An 18,254-nucleotide genomic window follows, 5' to 3' on the forward strand; every position below is an offset into this window, starting at 1 on the left:
GAGACAGAGACAGAGTGCGAGTCGGGGGAAGGGCAGAGAGAGAGGGAGTGATTTCTCTATTTCTTGCTACCACCATGTAAATAATTTAAATGTGTGATGGTATTATTTATAGGTCCATTATATCATATTTAATAAGTGAAAATAGCAGAGCCCCTTTGGCACTAGTTAACTGACTAGTATATTATCTGACATAGTATCAGTTCTATCTACCTTTACATTTAAGATTCTAAGGGGGCACCTGGGTGGCTCAGTCAGTTGAGCCACTTCAGCTCAGGTCATGATCCAATGGCTCGTGAGGCAGCACACAGCCTGGAGCCTGCTTCGGATTCTGTGTCTCCATCTCTCTCTGCCCTTCTGGGTTCGTTCTCTCTCTCTCTCTCTCTCTCTCTCTCTCTCTCTCTTTCAAAAATAAATGAACATTAAAAAAAAATTTTAAAGATTCTAAGGAATCCTATCGCTGGTTTAGTCCAATTGGTATCCAATGTTCATGTAAATATTTTTCAGTGGCATTATTACCATTTATTTATTTTTGACAGACAGAGCATGAGCCGGGGAGGGGTAAGAGAGAGAGGGAGACAGATTCCAAAGCAGGCTCCAGGCTCTGAGCTGTCAGTGCAGAGCCTGATGCCGGGCTCAAACTCGCAAACTGTGAGATCATGACCCAGGCAGAAGCTGGACACTTAACCGACTGAGCCACCCAGGTGCCCCTCAGTGGCATTATTCATAGGACAATTCTTCTTGTGCAGGACTGGTCTATGCACAACAAGCATTTTAAAATCCTTCATTTCTACCCCTAAATTGTGGTCATGATCATGATTTCACATTTGCATCTGTCAAGTGAATGTGACATCCAAAAATATTTACCTGGATAAGAACCACTATAAGATGTTCTACTTTGTTAGGTGAAGTACCTCAGTTATTCCAGAGGGGATCACCATCAATAACAGTCTCTTGGTCAGCAATTTCTCAAGGAGGGTAGGAAGTTAGGTAGTATACTGCTCTTGATTTTATCAAATAATAGAGCAGTTTCACTGATTGTAGAAAAATTACAGAATACTTAGTATCTAACAATTTTCTTGTAAATATCATTGCTTCTGGAGGCAAACTCAGTTTCCTTTTAAATATTCTAAAAAGTTATTTCCTCAAAAAAAGAAAAAAAAAACCCTCTCAATTCTGGCACAGAAAGAAGAGAATAAAAGAACCTAAAGGCCCACCCACTTGTTCTTCCCACTTTTACTCTCACCCACTTCAAATTGTCAGAGGGAGGAGATTAATGAAAATATTTTTAATACCCTTTCAATATCTGGTATGAAAAATTGTTTGAAGTTTCAAATAAATTATAAAGTATTTCAGTTTTAGATCCTGCTCTACTACCACCAACCTAGCTGTATAAGCTTGACAAGTTTTATCTTCTCTAGACTTTAAGTTGCTTTCCAGTTCTAAAATTCTAACCATGCCAAAGCCTTCAAATTTAATTATAATCAATCACACCCAGTATGTTGAAATTCTTAATATATGCCTATTCTCAATCAGTTTAAACAGTCAAAAAGTTGCAGAATGCATTTCACAAAGATACTAAACAAGATTAAAAAAAAATTTTTTTTAACATTTATTTTTTGAGAAAGAGAGAGAGAGAGGGAGGGAGGGAGGGGCAGACAGAGAGGGAGTGACAGATTCCAAAGCAGGCTCCAGGCTCTCAGCTGTCAGCACAGAGCCCGATATGGGGCTCAAACTCACAAACCTTGAGATCTTGACCTGAGCAGAAGTCAGAGGCTTAACAGACCGAGCTACCAGGCACCCCCTAAACAGGATTTTTAAACGGTTTTTGCTTAAGGACCAGATTACACACCCATCAATTAGAATAACTGTGAACTGCCAATGTAACACAGATCTACAGACAAAAAAGTAAAAAGTTAAAAAAAAAAGAAAAGCAATTGTTTCTTTGTACCTTCAGAGAATCACCCCTACCCTCCTCCTCCCACAGCTATATCTCCATTGAAGAACTGTTCAGAAGAAACAAAGAGCCCTCCATGAAAACATATTATCTTATTTTCCTTTTTAAAATAGAAATTCCCCTTTCTTAAAATGACTGAATGACACTCTACCAAACAAGTTCTTATCCAGGATGAGATGTAGCCAACAACACTCCCCAAAAAGACGGACAATCCTTAGTCAAACCAGTCAAACATCAGTAATGGCTTTCATGTAGCAGTCTCTGCCCTAGACAATGGTTATCATCCACTTTCTGGATCAGACAGGAAACGAGGCCCCTGAAAATCAGACCTCCTATACATAGAAAAGATGATTACAGGCCATTTTAAGTTGTATCTGTTAGTGAGTTTGTCAATGGTACATTTACTGTAAGGACAATCACAAGAAAGACAATTTCCAAAAAAGGCAGAGAACTTGAGAAGTGGGCATAATAGTTGAACTGAAAACTTAAATACTAAAATATTCAAAATAGGCCATTTGGGTGTTTCTCCAACTTTAAATGCATAGAAATCTTTTAGGAAGATTTAGACTGCAAAAGTCTAAACCAATTCAGTAGTTCTAGACTGAGATGCTGCACTTTTTTTTTTTTTTTAACATTTATTTATTTTTGAGAGACAGAGAGTGAGTGGGGGAGGGGCAGAAAGAGAGGGAGACACAGAATCTGAAACAGGCTCCAGGCTCTGAGCTGTCAGCACAGAGCCAGATGCAGGGCTCCAACCCACAAGCAGTGAGATCATGACCAGAGCTGAAGTTGGACACTTAACAGACTGAGCCACCCAGGTGCCTGAAGATGCTGCATTTCTAATAAGCTGCCGGGTAATGCCAAAACTGCATGGATCACACTAAGCAGCAATGGAGATTAAACCATGGCTAAGTGCCCCCCTTCCCCCCGCCACACACACAACTACTTTCAAAAGAGAAATAATTCTTTGATGATATTTCTCCAAGTTTTTCCTTCTTTTAGTTTTGTTTTTTAAAGGGCAGTTTTTATTAGTAAATATTGATTGATTTCACCTAGTGGGGTAATTTTGTATCCAGCAAAATCTCAATTCAAATTAACATGAAAAGAAAACCTGTCTAAATTATAAACAAGAGAAACATAGAAAACTGAACAGAACAATGGCATTGCAATGTTATTTCTCATTCTAAATGGAAAAATTCCTAAATGAATTAGGTTCTACACATTCAAACCTGAAGACAGCAAATATTCTATAAGGTGACCAATAAATGGTGAGTTACTTAATGCTAATAAACTAGTCTGTTGTGAGAGGCCTTCCTCTTCAAAAACAAAAACATTCTCTGCTTTTCCTCTCAATGAGACTTTTTACTATGTAACTACCAAACTGAACAAATTGCTGCTCACACAACATAAACTTAGAATAAGAACTACATATTCTGCAAAATTGATGAAAGTTGCTGAGAAAAATCATGTGTATCATTAGGTACACAGTTATCTCTAGAGCTTGCGATGTAGTAAATTCTCAACTTCATTCATTCAAGAAATATTTATTAACCACCTACTATGTGACACGTACTTTGCTAAAGGTAAAAATAAAAGCTTGTGTTGGGGAGTCACTTAGACCTTTCAGATTCTGGCTTGGCTACTTAATGGAAACTTTTTAAATCTAAGCCATAGTTTCCTCCCAGGTATGGTGATAATTAGACTATAAAATGCAAATAAAATGCCTAACATTCTACCTTGTATGTGATAAACAATGGATAAATACTATTTGAAATATGAAGTTTGAGTAAAAAGTGGATTCTGTCCTCAATAAGTGAGTTTTTTTTACTGTATGGCTCTACGTTAAATTATGAACCAACATTAAAGTGAGGTACAGAAAACATGTCTGGACAGATAAATCCACTATCAAAACAAAAACAAAACAATCCCCTCAATATATAATGAATCCCATAATTGAAATGTGACTTGGGTTAGTTTATGTCCTATGCACACTAATGTCTTCTTCTGTAAGGAAAGTAATAGAGTACATCATAAATAAAAAGAACAAATGTTCGAGCTATGCGGTTTTATGCACAATAGAATCACGATGGGGTACAATTAAACACAACTTTAGTGAAGCAGTAACTGCCTAACAGATTTGTACACCATTAACCAATTCTCTTCCCATCACCTTCAGAAAGGCTACCCAACAGTAGTCTTTTCTTACAAGCATTTATCCTATACATAACCAGCCGATAAAGCAAATAATTCTGAAAACACACCTGGTAACAACGATCTAGTAAATAAACAGAAGCAGTACATCAAAAGATTTAAGAGAGCTGGAGTCAACTGGGCCAGGTGTCCCTCATTTCTAGCCAGCTATGGCATTGGCCAAGTTTCTTTAAATAGTTCCAAACTTCAATTTCTTTATCTGAAAAATGGTAGCACCAGTACCTAATAATTGCCAGAACTATGAAAATGAACTAATACAAGCAAAGCACTTAGGACAAGTAACCACCCAATAAATGTTAGCTATTTGCTATTATTTACAATGAAAAACCTACAGTTTGTCTTAGTAACCATTAAACTAATAAAAACGTACACGTTTTAGGGTCTTACAGATCCTTCAACTTCTGTTAGTTTGAAGTGATCCAAAATGAGGAACAAGGACAAGGCAATAACGTGTATTACCCAACACTTGATCCTCCCATCCTTCTTCACAGCCTTCATTTGTAAAGTCCTAAAAGTAAGCAAAATTGGCCTAACCGGGAACAACAATTTAATTCTGGCTTGTCTAAGGACAAAGGCAGGCTGCTACACTGCGAGAAAATAAAGAGCAAAGAGGTTTATACAGACAGGAACGAGGTGGCGGGTCACCCGACTGAAGAGCAGAAGGACCAACCATCCCAGACACGGCGCTAACCCAGGTCACCGTGGCTCCTCCCAAAGAGGAAGCAGAAGGCATTCAGCCTCACCGGTGACGCTCACCGGTGAGGCCCACCGTGACACTCCGAACCCGAAGCAGCTCTCACGGAGGGTAGCGCGTGCACAGCTTCGACAGAGCCGGCCGCAGGGGTCCAGACTTCCCGTGGGCACCTCGAGGCCGAGCCCAAGCGCCCGGCGCGCCCAGCGCGCCGACTCTACCCGGAGGCCTGAGTCACCGTCCGCGCGGCCCAGAGGCCCGGGCCCAGCCAGTTACCTTCCGCAGGGAACTCCTCGAACTCGTCGTCCTCCTCCAAGAGACCCAAATCTACTGGCTGCTTTTTCTCTGACATGACAACGCTCCGCGCCAAAACCCTCCCGGGCCAAGAGCAAAGTTGGAACTCTCACTTTTCTTCACCGAAGTCGCCAACACCACTGGCGCCTCTGAGACCGGCTCTACCATAGAGACGGGATAGAAGAGCAACGGGAGCGGCGCGCGGAATGCTGGGATAGTGGAAGTCCGCCCAGCGCTACCTGCGGGTTTAGCCGTCCGTCAGAGTTAGAGGCGGGTTATTTTGAGCATTTACCGTTTTATCTGGACTCTCTGAATTGACAAATTTGGCGTCCGGGTAGGTTTTCCTCACTGGAAGAGACACTCGTGTTAAAAAATTAAACACCTTTACTTAGTTCACGTCTGAGGGATAAAGTGGCCGCTAAAATTCCTGAAGGGCCTAAAGGTCAGGCCTTTAGTATGGATTAGCTCCATCCTTAAACCATTCCCTAAGCGGTTTGATATTAAATATTTGCAGTCACAGAAAATTCAGGTTCAGAAAGAAATAGGCAAAATCAGTAAGGCAGTGCTAGACAATCCAAGTACAGGTTTGTTTACCTGACTTTAATCTCCACAAACATTATTCAGTGTCTCCATCTTATAATTACGCAGTGAATACTGTGTTAAACAGTGTGTTTCTGTGTGTGTAATAACTAGTTTACAGGTTATTATAACATAATACTATGTTAAATTTGATACATGTAACATTTTATGGTGTTCAAAATGTATCATTTTGAATTTTTCAAATATTAAAAACTTTTTAATGTAGCTGTGAACTATATAGATCTGTTACATGGGTATGTAATATTCTAGATGGACATTATGTAATATAACATGTAATTGAGTGTTATAAATTTTGATACAATGTTTGTATATTTAAATCCTATTCCTTCATTCAACAACAATAGTTTATGTCATGCACCAGGCATTATACTGGAAATCAAAGATGTATAGACAAAGTCCTTACCCTCCAGGAGTTCAGAGACATGTAAACAGATAAATTACAGTGGAACATAGCAATACATTTGAATGTCTCCCTTAAAAGGAAATTATCTGAGAAATGAACAGAGTGTATGGGTGTACAGATCAACTAAATATAGCACAAATTTGGACTAGAATTTGGGATCCTACAATTAGATATAAATTAAAGGAAAAATAAGATGAGTATTATAATACTATTTTGATTTCTATTCATTACTAAAAACATTAGCAGTCCTCAAGTTCAAAGTGTATATAATTTGACATATAAATAGATGCCATAAAAAGAGAAAGAAGAGAAAAGATGAGGAAAATCTAAAATGGGAAGTAAATTGGAAGTAAACTAAAACTGTAAGTAAATGTAGACAGTGGAAATGTAGAAAGAATGTAGTATATTTCTTCATACTAAAATCCATACTGGGACGCCTGGTTGGCTCAGCCGGTTAAGCATTCGATTCTTGATACTGGCTCAGGTCATGATCTCACAGTTCATGGGTTTGAGCCCTGGGTCAGGCTCTGCTGACAGCATGCAGCCTGCTTGGGATTCATTCTCTCTCTCTGTCTCTCTCTCTGTCTCTCTCTCTCTCTGCCCCTCCCCTGCTCTCTCTCTCTCTCTCTCTCTCTCTCTCTGCCTCCATCTCTCTCTCTCTCTCTCTCTCTCTCAAAAATAAATAAATGAAATGAAATAAAATAAAATCCATACATATGGCAGCATTTGCTAACCTTGATGAGTTATCTTAGAATTTCACACTCTCATGCCTTCTATCATATATATATTACATATGCCACTGGGAACAACATACCAAGGTAAAGCTTTGGGCAGGCAGTTTGATTTAGGCAGCAAGGAATAAAAAACAAATCACAGGTCTGAGATTGCCATGTTTGTGCAGAGATAAAAGATTTGCCTTAGGACATATTCATAGAGACAGAAAGATTAACAGCTACCTGGCGATGGGGAAGGGCGGAATTTGGGACAAATGCTAATAGATATAGGGTTTGTGGGGTAATAAAATATTCTGAAACTAGATAGTGATGATGGTTGCAAAACATAGTGAATGTACTAAAAACTACTGAGTGTACACTTCAAAATGATAAAGTTTATGGTATGTGAAGTATATCTGAATTTTTGTAAATGTTATTAAAAATTTGGCCAAGAAGTCAGGGGTCCCAAATTCTAACTCCTGTGTGTATTATTTAATTTATTTGATATATAATTGATGTTTGTATGAATTCTTAGAAAAAGAAAAAATCAATAGCAATATAGTGATTTCCCCCCTAAAACTGAATATATTTAATGTAAAGGAATAATTTACAAATAACAATTTTATGTTAAATTTTCAACTTTTGATCTGTTAAGTCCAGAATGTTGGAACCACTGAAAAAACTTATTTTAATCATGTGGCACATTCTACAATGAGCAACTTCTCACTTAAATGGTCATGGTACATGGAAAAACTCTGGAAAATGATAGCTCTTAAAGTGTAAGAGACATTATTGCTTTGCTAACTTAAGTGCATAAGAATACATATTTGATGAACCAGCATATAAATCTAGGCTCATTTCCTACTAAATAGGGGATTTAGGCAAATTGCTTAATTTCTCCAAAATATATTTTAGTGATTTGAAGAGATAACAAAGATTAAATGACTGTATCTATCTCTATATAGATATACATGTACATTATAGATATATATAATGGGCATAGCACAATACCTGGCATGTGATAATTATAAATACATGTTAGCTCTTATTAAATAAGGGACTTCAATTTTAAATATCTCAGACCCTCTATACCAACCGTAAAAGTCTTTAAATGTGGGTTCTGTTTCCTTCCCTTCCTTCCAAGGAAGAAGTCAGTTCCTCCACAAGTTAACAATAGCTAACATGTATTTAGTGTTTACTTTGTATCAGTCACCGTGCCAAACCTTTTCTGTGTATTAAGTGAGTATGAATGAAATACATTTAATACTTGAGGGAACTGAGGCACAGAGAGGTTGTAATATGGCCAAAGTCACAGTGCTAAGAAGTGACGGAGCTATTGTATTCTAAGGGCTTTTTATTTTATTTTTTAATATAATTTACTGTCAAATTGGCTAACATATAGTGTGTAAAGTGTGCTCTTGGTTTTTGGGGTAGATTCCTATAGTTCATCGCTTACATGCAACACCCAGTGCTCATCCCACCAAGTGCCCTCCTCAAGGGCCATCACCCATTTTCCCCTCTCTCCCACCTCCCCCCATTAATCCTTAGTTTGTTCTCTGTGTTTAAGAGTCTCTTATAGTTTGCCTCCCTCCCTCCTTGCTTGTAACTTTTTTTTTCTCCTTCCCTTCCCCCATGGTCTTCTGTTAAGTTTCTCAAGATCCACATATGAGTGAAAACATATTATCGATAGCTGTCCTTCTCTGACTTATTTCACTCAGCGTAATACCTTCCAGTTCCATCCACATTGCTGCAAATGCATGATTTCATTCTTATTGCCAAGTAGTATTCCATTGTATATATATACCACGTCTTCTTTATCCATTCATCAGTTGGTGGACATTTAGGCTTTTTCCATAATTTGGCTATTGTTGAAAGCGCTGCTGTAAACATTGGGGTACACGTGCCCCTATGAATCAGCACTCCTGTATCCTTTGGATAAATTCCTAGTAGTGCTATTGCTGGGTCATAGGGTAGTTCTATTTTTAATTTTTTGAGGAACCTCCACACGTTTTCCAGAGTGGCTGCACCAGTTTGCATTCCCACCAACAGTTTGCATTTGTTTCTCCACATCCTCGCCAGCATCAGTTGTTCCCTGAGTTGTTAATTTTAGCCACCCTCACTGGTGTAAGGTGGTAGCTCAGTGTGGTTTTGATTTGTATTTCCTAAGGGCTTTTAAAAGGATAAGAAAAAAAGCATCTCAGTGTGTAGAGAGGCAGACAGTTGACACAGGAACCCCTGGAATCATTTCTACACTGCTGAACATACACATATATAGGAAAATAACAAAGATGTAAATGTAGACAGAAGTGCAGAAGGCAAAGAGGTAGAATGAAGAAGAAAATAAAATCTTAATATTGATTTAGCTGTGTATGGCTAGGACACCCTCCACAATGTGAGAGAGAAGCATTGTTTATAGTCAAAACTATGCCTTTACATATCATATCTGTAATCGGTTGATTATATTTAACTTCAGAAGAAATCAAGCTAGCAGCAGATTTTTTAGTAGATGATTCCATTTGTCTCTGGCAAATCTTCCCCCCCCCGCCCCTTAAGCTTCATTTGGGATCTACATAGTTTTAGTTGTACCACAAATACCTGAATCCTTAAGTTTGCTATAGAGTGACCATTTAGTTAATGAGGCAGAATGGATTCTGCAAGATTGACCTCTCTGTATCTGTCTCTATCCAGGAAGAAATGGTGAGTGACTGCTAAGTGAGTGATAGCTGGAGGGAGGAATGATTTCAAATGCACCTTCATTTTTTCTTCAGGGGGTCACAGCTAATTAGCCAGCCATGAAGACTGAAGAGGCACGTCTACATACCAAGTTTGTAAGACATCCTTTCAGGGTATGTAAAAAGCTTTGGTTCTAGAGTCACTCTACCTGACTCACACTCTGCTACTTACCAGCTGAGGGACCCTAGAAAATTACTTTCCCTCTTGGACCTCAATTTTTTAGATTTGAAATGGGAGGAATAATTACTTTCCCTGTGAGGTTGTTACAAGGATTAAATGAACTATTTCATGTAAAAACACTCAGAAGGCATGTGGTAAATAGGCAGTAAATAGTAATAGTTTGAAGTAGAAAAGAGAATGATAATGCTGATTTCTGCCCTCTAGCAATGCATAAAACTCCTCAAGAGTTTATTTCCAACAGCATCCATGCTTGTCATCAAGAAGTACTGAACTTTTCCTATGTCTTATCTATCTTTTTATCTGCCCTTTCTAACATCCAGAACACAACTATTTGTTTCAGCTTTTCTCTCAGTCTCCGAGGGACAGGTCCTAGATGAAATTAAATCTGTAAAGCACACTTTTAGGACCCTTCTCTACACACCAGGTCACAACATTTAGACAACTATCAACACCATCAACAGAGTTTACATAAATTTGTGGTAAATGTAGGTGTAACTCTGTTAGGAGAAAATTTGAAAGGGTGGGGTAAACTAAACCATATGTAATTTTCAGCAATGGAAATAAAGCAGGGGAAATGTAGAAAGGATGAGATTTAGAAAGTCTTTGGGATATAGTTTATAGAACATCTCTTATTTCATATAAATCTATAGCTCCATGTTCACATTTTCATTCTTTCTGGACTTTTAAATTTTATTCACTTTCCCCTGAAACAGATCTTTAAGGTCTTTAAGAAAAGTGAACTATAATTATGAAGTCAGACTCTGAACATGTGCAGCTAGCTCTGTACCCTGCTGTGATCTATTTTTTTTTTAAATTGTGGTAAGAGCACTTAATATATCTACCCTTTTACATTTTTATTATTTATTTTTGAGAGAGAGAGACAGAGTCAGAGTGTGAGTGGGGGAGGGGCAGGGAGAGAGCGAGAGACAGAATCCAAAGCAGGTTCCAGGCTTTGAGCTGTCAGCACAGAGCCTGACATAGGGCTTGAACCCACAAACCGTGAGATCCTGACCTGAGCCAAAGTCAAATGCTTAACAGAGCCACCCAGGTACCCCTACCCTCTTACATTTTTGAACACATAATACATTACTGTTACCTATAGGCATGATGCTATACAGAGGATCTCTAGAACTTACTCATCTTGTATAACTGAACTTTACAGCCATTTAACAGCAATTCCCCCATTGCCCTCTCCTCCCAGCCCCTGGAAATCACCTTTCTATTTTCTGTTTTTACGAGTTTGACTATTTTATATACCTCATGTAAGTGGGATCATGTAAGGGCAATAGTTGTCCTTCTGTGAGTGTCTTATTTTATTATTATAATGTCCTCCAGGTTCATCCATGTTGTTTAATATGTCAGAATTTCTTTCTTTTTTTAAGGCTGAGTAATATTCTATCCATTTATCTGTCAATGGGAATTTAGGTTGTTTCTGTATCTTGGCTATTGTGAATAATGCTGCAGAGTAAACATGGGAATCCAGATATCATTTTGAGATCCTGATTTCAGTTCTTTTGAATAAATTCCCAGAATTGGGATTGCTGGTTCATATAGTAGTTCTACTTGTAATTTTTGGGAAATCTTCATACTGTGTTCTATAGTGGCTACACCATTTTACGTTCCCAAAAACAGTATGTAAGGGTTACGGTTTCTCCATATCCTTGCCAATATATGTTGTTGTTATTATTATTATTATTATTACTATTATTATAGCCATCCTGACAGATGTGAGGCGATATCTCATTGTGGGTTTTTTTGTTTGTTTTGTTTTTTGCATTTCCTTGATGATTCAGGATGTTGAGTATCTTTTCAGATACCTATTAGTTATTTGTATGTTTTCTTTGGAGAAATGTCTATTGAAATTCTTTGCCCATTTTTTAATTGGGTTGTTTGTTTGTTTGTTTGCTATTGAATTGTAGGAGTTCCATATGTATTTTGGAGATTAACCCTTTATTACCTTTATTAGTTACATTATAGTTTTCACATATTTTCTCCCATTCTGTAAGTTGCCTTTTCAGTTGATTGTTTATTTCCCTGTGCAGAATTTTTCAGTTTAATTTAGTCCCACTAGTTTATTTTTGCTTTTGTTGCTTGTGCTTTTGGTATCATGTCCAAGAAATTAGTGCCTAGACTAATATCTTGAAGCTCTTCCCTATGTTTTCTCCTAGGAGTTTTACAACTTCAGGTCTTACATTTCAATATTCCATTTACTTTGAGTTGATTTTTGCACATGATATATGTTTAATGGTTTGATTTGTGGGGAGTGGGTAAAAACAAAATGAAATATAAGAACATTTCCTTTTAAAAAATAAAATTTGAAAATATGTCATTTGTGAAATAAAGGGATATTTTTTCATTCTCTTTTCTCAAAATTACTTAACGTTGTTTATGGATTTTATTCTAAACCTACATGATGGACAGATGCCACATGCAGACACAGTCCCTCCCCTCTCAGAGTTTATATCCTAGTAGCTTCCATCAGTCCAACTGGAATAAAGCAAAAATTTGTTTGGAGCAAATATTTGAGACTAGCTGTGTTTCTAAATTTTAATGTGCATTCAGACCACTGTTGACCTCATTAAAATGCAGCTTTTGAATCAGTTAGTCTACCTAGGGCCTGAAATTCTACATCTTTAAAACAATTATTTTAAGTTTTATTTATGTGTTTATTTTGAGAGGGAGGGAGGGAGAGAGAGAGAGAGAGAGAGCGCATGAGCAGAGAGAGGGAGAGAGAGAATCCCAAGCAGGCTCCACACTGTCAGGGCAGAGCCTGAGGCAGGGCTCAAACTCATAAACTGTGAGATCATGACCTGAGCCAAAATCAAGAGTTGGATGCTTAACTGACTGAGCCACCCAGGTGCCCCTGAAATTCTACATTTTTTTTTTTTTTTTTTTAATTTTTTTTTCAATGTTTATTTATTTTTGGGACAGAGAGAGACAGAGCATGAACGGGCAAGGGGCAGAGAGAGAGGGAGACACAGAATCGGAAACAGGCTCCAGGCTCTGAGCCATCAGCCCAGAGCCCGACGCGGGGCTCGAACTCACGGACCGCGAGATCGTGACCTGGCTGAAGTCGGACGCTTAACCGACTGCGCCACCCAGGCGCCCCGAAATTCTACATTTTTAACAAGCTTTCAGATTGCTGTTCTGGACACTAAGTTTTAAGAAGCAAGGGTTAGATGAAATGGAAGAGAAAATATCTGAGTTTCTGAACATTGATCCAGCTAACAACATTGCATGACTAGTCTATAACTTGTGGCTCCTTTAACAGTGTAAGGGAGAAAAGACTTTCACTCTTCTACTAGGTTCAATAGCTGAGTCTATAAAATGAATTGACAACAGGTAGATTAACAGGAGAAATGGTAATTTATTAATTTTTAATATTATGTTTATTAGGACATCACAGGGGGAAAAAAAGTGAAAACTCAAAAAAGTGGTGAGATTTGAGAACTTATATGCCATCTTTAACAGAGGAAGGAGAGGATATAGGCAACTTGGGGGACAGTAAATTATTTTTAGGGAAAATGAATGGGCCGTTAGAAGAATAGATGGGAGATATAATAGTTTGTGACAAAGTTTGTCTGGCTGTGGTGTTGACTTCTAGTCTCCTCCCAATGGTAGGAGTCAATCCCAGGGAGGGAATTTATGACAATTAAATTACTTTTGAAGGCTCTTTTTTTATGAAGCTGAGGGAAGTTCAGAGAAAGCCTCTCCCTGCATTTGTTGTTTTTCAAGTGCCTTCACCTCAAAATAATCACTATACCAAAGTGTCATGTTTTGGGGTAGCATATCCAGAACTCCTTCAACAGCCATACTAAATTAAAATGCTTGCTTCTTACTATTGGAACTTTACCTCTGAAATTTTCTTGCTCCTTAAACATTAGGAAGCTTATCTCTTAGAGGGATATATATCTGTGAGCAACTCACACATCTTTATTAATATTATTATCTATACTCAATGATCAGTTCTGGACTTTGGAAAGAATTACAATCCCAATAAAAGAAGATTTCTTGGTTCTTTTAACATGACAAAATGCTTGGATAAATAAAAATGTGAAAACTTATAATTGTAAAATAACTCTAAAATATCTAGATCTCATTGTAGAGCAATTAATAATGAATAAAGAAGTAGTTATATAAAATCCAAATACTAATAATGGTAAGTACTTAATCTACCCAAAGGAAAAGCCCAGCCAAAATACTCATCTTGCACCAAAATACATGTTCAAAAATCGATATTTGCATGCCGAAGTCTTGTTTGAAAAGGCGATTATGGTCTCACAAGTAAATCATAAGAATTTTAAAAATTTTGTAAATGCTGTATTTATATGACAGACAAGAACCACTCTGAAGGAATCATTATGGTTTGGGAAATGATATGCAATTTCAAAATCATCTAAATCATTTCAATTGCCTGTATTTACATTTATATAATGGGTATTTATAATGGTGATTATTTTAGAACTTACCTTGTTTTCCAGGATCTCACATTGGTTTCTATGGGAACAAGAATGGCTCTGAAGAGGAGCATTTTAAGAACTCTTTTCACATTCAGTGACTGCTAACTGAACTGCAAATTCTGTTTGTTAACGGTTTTTAACTCTTAAATTTTAACACAGAAATAAAAGTTGGGCATTCTAGCTTCATAAATCGTTTTAAATAATAAAAACTATTTTTATGAAACATCTGGCACATTGAAACATTAGAAAATAAAATAACTAGCTTTAGGAGCTAATAATTTGTTCACTTTATTAAATTCATTAGTGATTAATCCATATTGGCCTTGTGCTTTCTCTTATGTAAAGAAAACATATCTGATATATTGTTTCAATACATTTTCTCTGCTATTGATGTGTGTATATATGCTTTCTTACTTTTGTAAAAATTCCTTTAAAAAGCAGTATAAAATGTTATGCATTTAAAGTTTTCCTCTGCCAGTGCCTCACCCATCCTGTGCTATTATTTATCCTAGTACCATGTTATACCTTTACCATGTTCTCACACCAGCTGGAACTTATTTTTAGTGTTTTTTGAAACAAGCTCATAAGTCTTCAAGTTTCATTTTTTCTTTTTCTTGGAATAGATTTTTAGATCATAAAAAGCCCAATGTGTAACTTATGTTACATTTGTGCAGTTTACTATATTTAATATTTCCTTACATTTCATGTTTTCCCATAAACTTTATTTTTTTAATTCCCTGGAGAAATGATATTTCAGTATATTTTTATTTAATTCCCTCTCAAAGTAATTAAAACCCACTAAAAATAAGAGAAGCCTATTTCAGAAAAGAGTGCTAAAACTAAATTTTTGTTATGCCCAAACTATAAAAGATGCCGGTTGAAAGCACATGGCATCTTATAACCAGCTTATGTAATAGCTACTCCAGTTATTGGTGACATATAATCTGCGTCTTAAATCCAAAAAGTGCAGGTTGATGGCAGAGTGCCAGACAAAGTGGAATAAGCGAGATTGTTTTTTACCTTCTTGGACTGGTGGTTTTCTGCTGTCAACAGTGTTGCCCTGGCCATGGTCAGAATTGCTAGAGACTAGTGACAGTTTGAGCAGTGAAGCAACTGGCATTGTGTGACCAAGAGACTATCCTATAAGATGCTGACTTGGTGTAAACTCCAAGAGATGTATTTTTCTTTCATAAACATATTTTTCATTCAGATTTGATTTTATGAAATAAATTAGGGATTATTACACTTCAAAAAAAGTGAAGATAAATAAATGGGAAACATGTAACCAAATATTTTGGGGAAATGATTAATTGGCTCTTTTTTCTAAAAGTTGATTTTCAAGTGAAGCAGAAAACAAGCTGAAAGGTAAAAGCAAGTACTATGTTAATCTTCATAAGAGAAATATTTATAAAGTATCCGAATCTGAAAGTGAGGACAATGACGGTTAGGGCTACTAAAAGTAGGGTCCATGAACCATTGCCCATTTGGGAAAAGATAAATATAAAAACTGACTCTTCCTATTTCATCGAACCCTGTGATTTTGTATTTTGAAAAAATCAGTCCATGGCATTTGAAAATTTTTGAAAGCTGCCCTTTACTACAATTAGTTTGAGCTGCATTGATCTAGCATAAATTACTATAAACCAGAAAAAAAAGAGTGCCATTTGAACTTCATAGTATTGACAATAATTTATTCCATGTGATTCTGAAAGCTAGGAAGTGAAAGGTTTTTATCTCTGAAAGATCTCTTTAGCCCTAATATAACATCTTTATTTTCATAAGATTACAGCAAAGCAGGCTGAAGCCAATATTCTCTCCTTTTGCAGATGGAAAAACAAAAGTACAAAGAGCTTAAGTGAGATGTCTGATATTACACAATTATCATCAAAATTTTAAAGTCAAGGGAAGAGCATTGCATAGAACTTGTTTAATAGTCTGATGAATAAAATAAAAACACCCTAGGTTGATTATGGCAGCAAATTGGATATATTTGCAATTCCTTATGGTAGATGGCAGTGCTTTGTCTTAAGGTTTCAGAAGGAAAAGCATTATGTTACAGTCATTCAATGGATGACTAGTAAAACTACACATACTAAATAAAAAGGTAAGGAGTTTGAAAGAATTCACTAAGCAAAACCAAAATTGAAGAGAATGAAGGTAGGAATGCATGCATAGTTGGCTAAAGAACTGATATAGCAGAAATATAAGTCCACACTTCTTTGAAAGATATAAAATCCCACAAGGGAAAAGGCTTGACATCTTGGACACATAGAAATAAAATGAAAATAGAAAGGGAGAGTTTAGACATACACTAGGAATTTTTGTTAGTTGTTGAGAGTATTAGGTTAGTTGAGTGGGTGCCCAAAGGAATCTCTGAGGACATTTAAAACCTCATTGAACAAAGCCGTGGACATTGTATTGTGCAGAGCAAGACTTCAATGGCAAGGGGGATGGACTGGATCAACCATGAGGTCTTTTTCAGCTCTAATTTCTAGTATTCCATAGCTCTGTGAAGAATAGTTGCTAAATTGCTTGATCAACCCAGACAAACAAAACTCAACACAAGAATAAAACTCCAGACAAAACAATAAAGTTAGCCAAAATTGAAACACGCCCCTCCAAAAAGAAAAACAAAAACCCTAAATCTTGCATCATACACCAAAGACGACAAATTCAGGCTCCTGGCAACCTGCCCAGAGAAATGAATTCCAGAGACAGGACCCTTCAGGGAGCAAGCCCAACTAGAAGGCTGGGAGAGTTCAGCCTCACAGTTAGGCTTGCAAAACCTTCCAGCTGATCTTAATACTAGAGCAGGCTAAAAAAGTGAAAAGGAAAAGAAATCTGTTAAAGAATCTGGTCTATGAGTGAACTATTCATTCAACAAAGATTTGTGGAGTGCCTGCTGTAAGCCAACCACTACTCTAGGTAGGGTACATCAGTGAACAAAACAGACAAGATCTCTGTTCTTGTGAAACTTACATTCTAGCACAATGAACAATAAACAACACAGGATGGTGTATCATAAGGAGTAATGAGTGCTAAGTGGGGTAAAAAGATGAGGGACAGGGGGTGGAATCCCAGCAGGTGACTGTATTTAATAATGCAACTGGGGTAGAACTCATGGAGGAGAGACATCTGAGCAAGACTGGAAGTGAAAGGAGGTAGCCAGGTGAATTTGGGGGAAAGAACATTAAGTATAGGAGGAAAGTCAGAGCAAACCTGGTGTGTCTGAGGAACGGGAAGGAGGCTAGTGTGGCTGGAGGGGAGTGAGCATAAAGAAAACCATAGAGTGAGTCAAGGAAGCCTAGGTTGTTAACAGGACCTTGTCTTTTACTCCATCTGAGTTAACTACCCACAATATCTTGCTTCTAGGATTCTAGGAACTCAGTAAGAAACTACTTCATTCCAGGCATCAAATTTCCTAGGAAACCATTCCACCCATATATCAATAGTGTTTCTTCAGGTTACTTAAGTCTGCAAGTTTTACTAATGTCAGCACTAATGTACTAATATCAGCCCTTAATGTAAAAGTATGTCCTATAATTACTGCTACTGAGAATGAGGAAGACTCATCAATATTGAAACTCTGGATATTTGCTTCCATTTATTCTTAGACCAGCAATAAAAAAATCCAAAAAAAATTTCATTTGTGATCTTTGTACGATACTTGCACATATATGAACTATGTCTTTTGTCACAGAAAATAAACCCTTAATATTGGCAATTCTGTTACAGGCTCATGTTCTTGAAATCTAATCTTTACTAGGGACTTGATAAATATTTAAACATAAGGAAAAGCATAAATCAATTTAGAAGACAAAAGGTGGATTTTGCTTTTGAGAAGTAAAGACAGTATGAAAGGAATTACTAGATGTTTCAGATATTTGAAAAAAATTGTAATAAAATTAAAAGTTAAGTTAGAAAATCACTCTCAATGTTCATTCATTAATTGAAAAAAGTGTACTGAGTGCCTGCAATGTGCCTAGCAAGTTTTCTAGATTCTATGGATACAAGA

General features: G+C 37.0%; 2 long non-coding RNA genes across 3 annotated transcripts in view; one reads left to right on the forward strand and one right to left on the reverse strand.

Moving 5' to 3' along the window:
- LOC125156113 (uncharacterized) overlaps positions 1-5,317 on the reverse strand; it is a 24,086-nt gene extending 18,769 nt beyond the window's left edge. The window contains exon 1 of one of the 2 annotated variants that reach the window (XR_007148477.1): positions 5,264-5,317. This is a non-coding gene — a long non-coding RNA (uncharacterized LOC125156113). Of the gene's footprint in view, positions 1-5,132 lie in introns of both variants that reach the window. The other variant, XR_007148476.1, reaches the window with a different exon arrangement.
- On the forward strand, positions 5,263-14,405 carry LOC125156125 (uncharacterized). Its single transcript, XR_007148482.1, has 3 exons — positions 5,263-5,484; positions 9,635-9,712; positions 14,261-14,405. It is a non-coding gene; the product is annotated as an uncharacterized LOC125156125 (long non-coding RNA).
- Positions 14,406-18,254: the final 3,849 nt, after the last annotated feature.

This window comes from Prionailurus viverrinus, chromosome A2, assembly GCF_022837055.1.
Source record: "Prionailurus viverrinus isolate Anna chromosome A2, UM_Priviv_1.0, whole genome shotgun sequence".
Classification (NCBI taxonomy): Eukaryota; Metazoa; Chordata; class Mammalia; order Carnivora; family Felidae; genus Prionailurus; species Prionailurus viverrinus.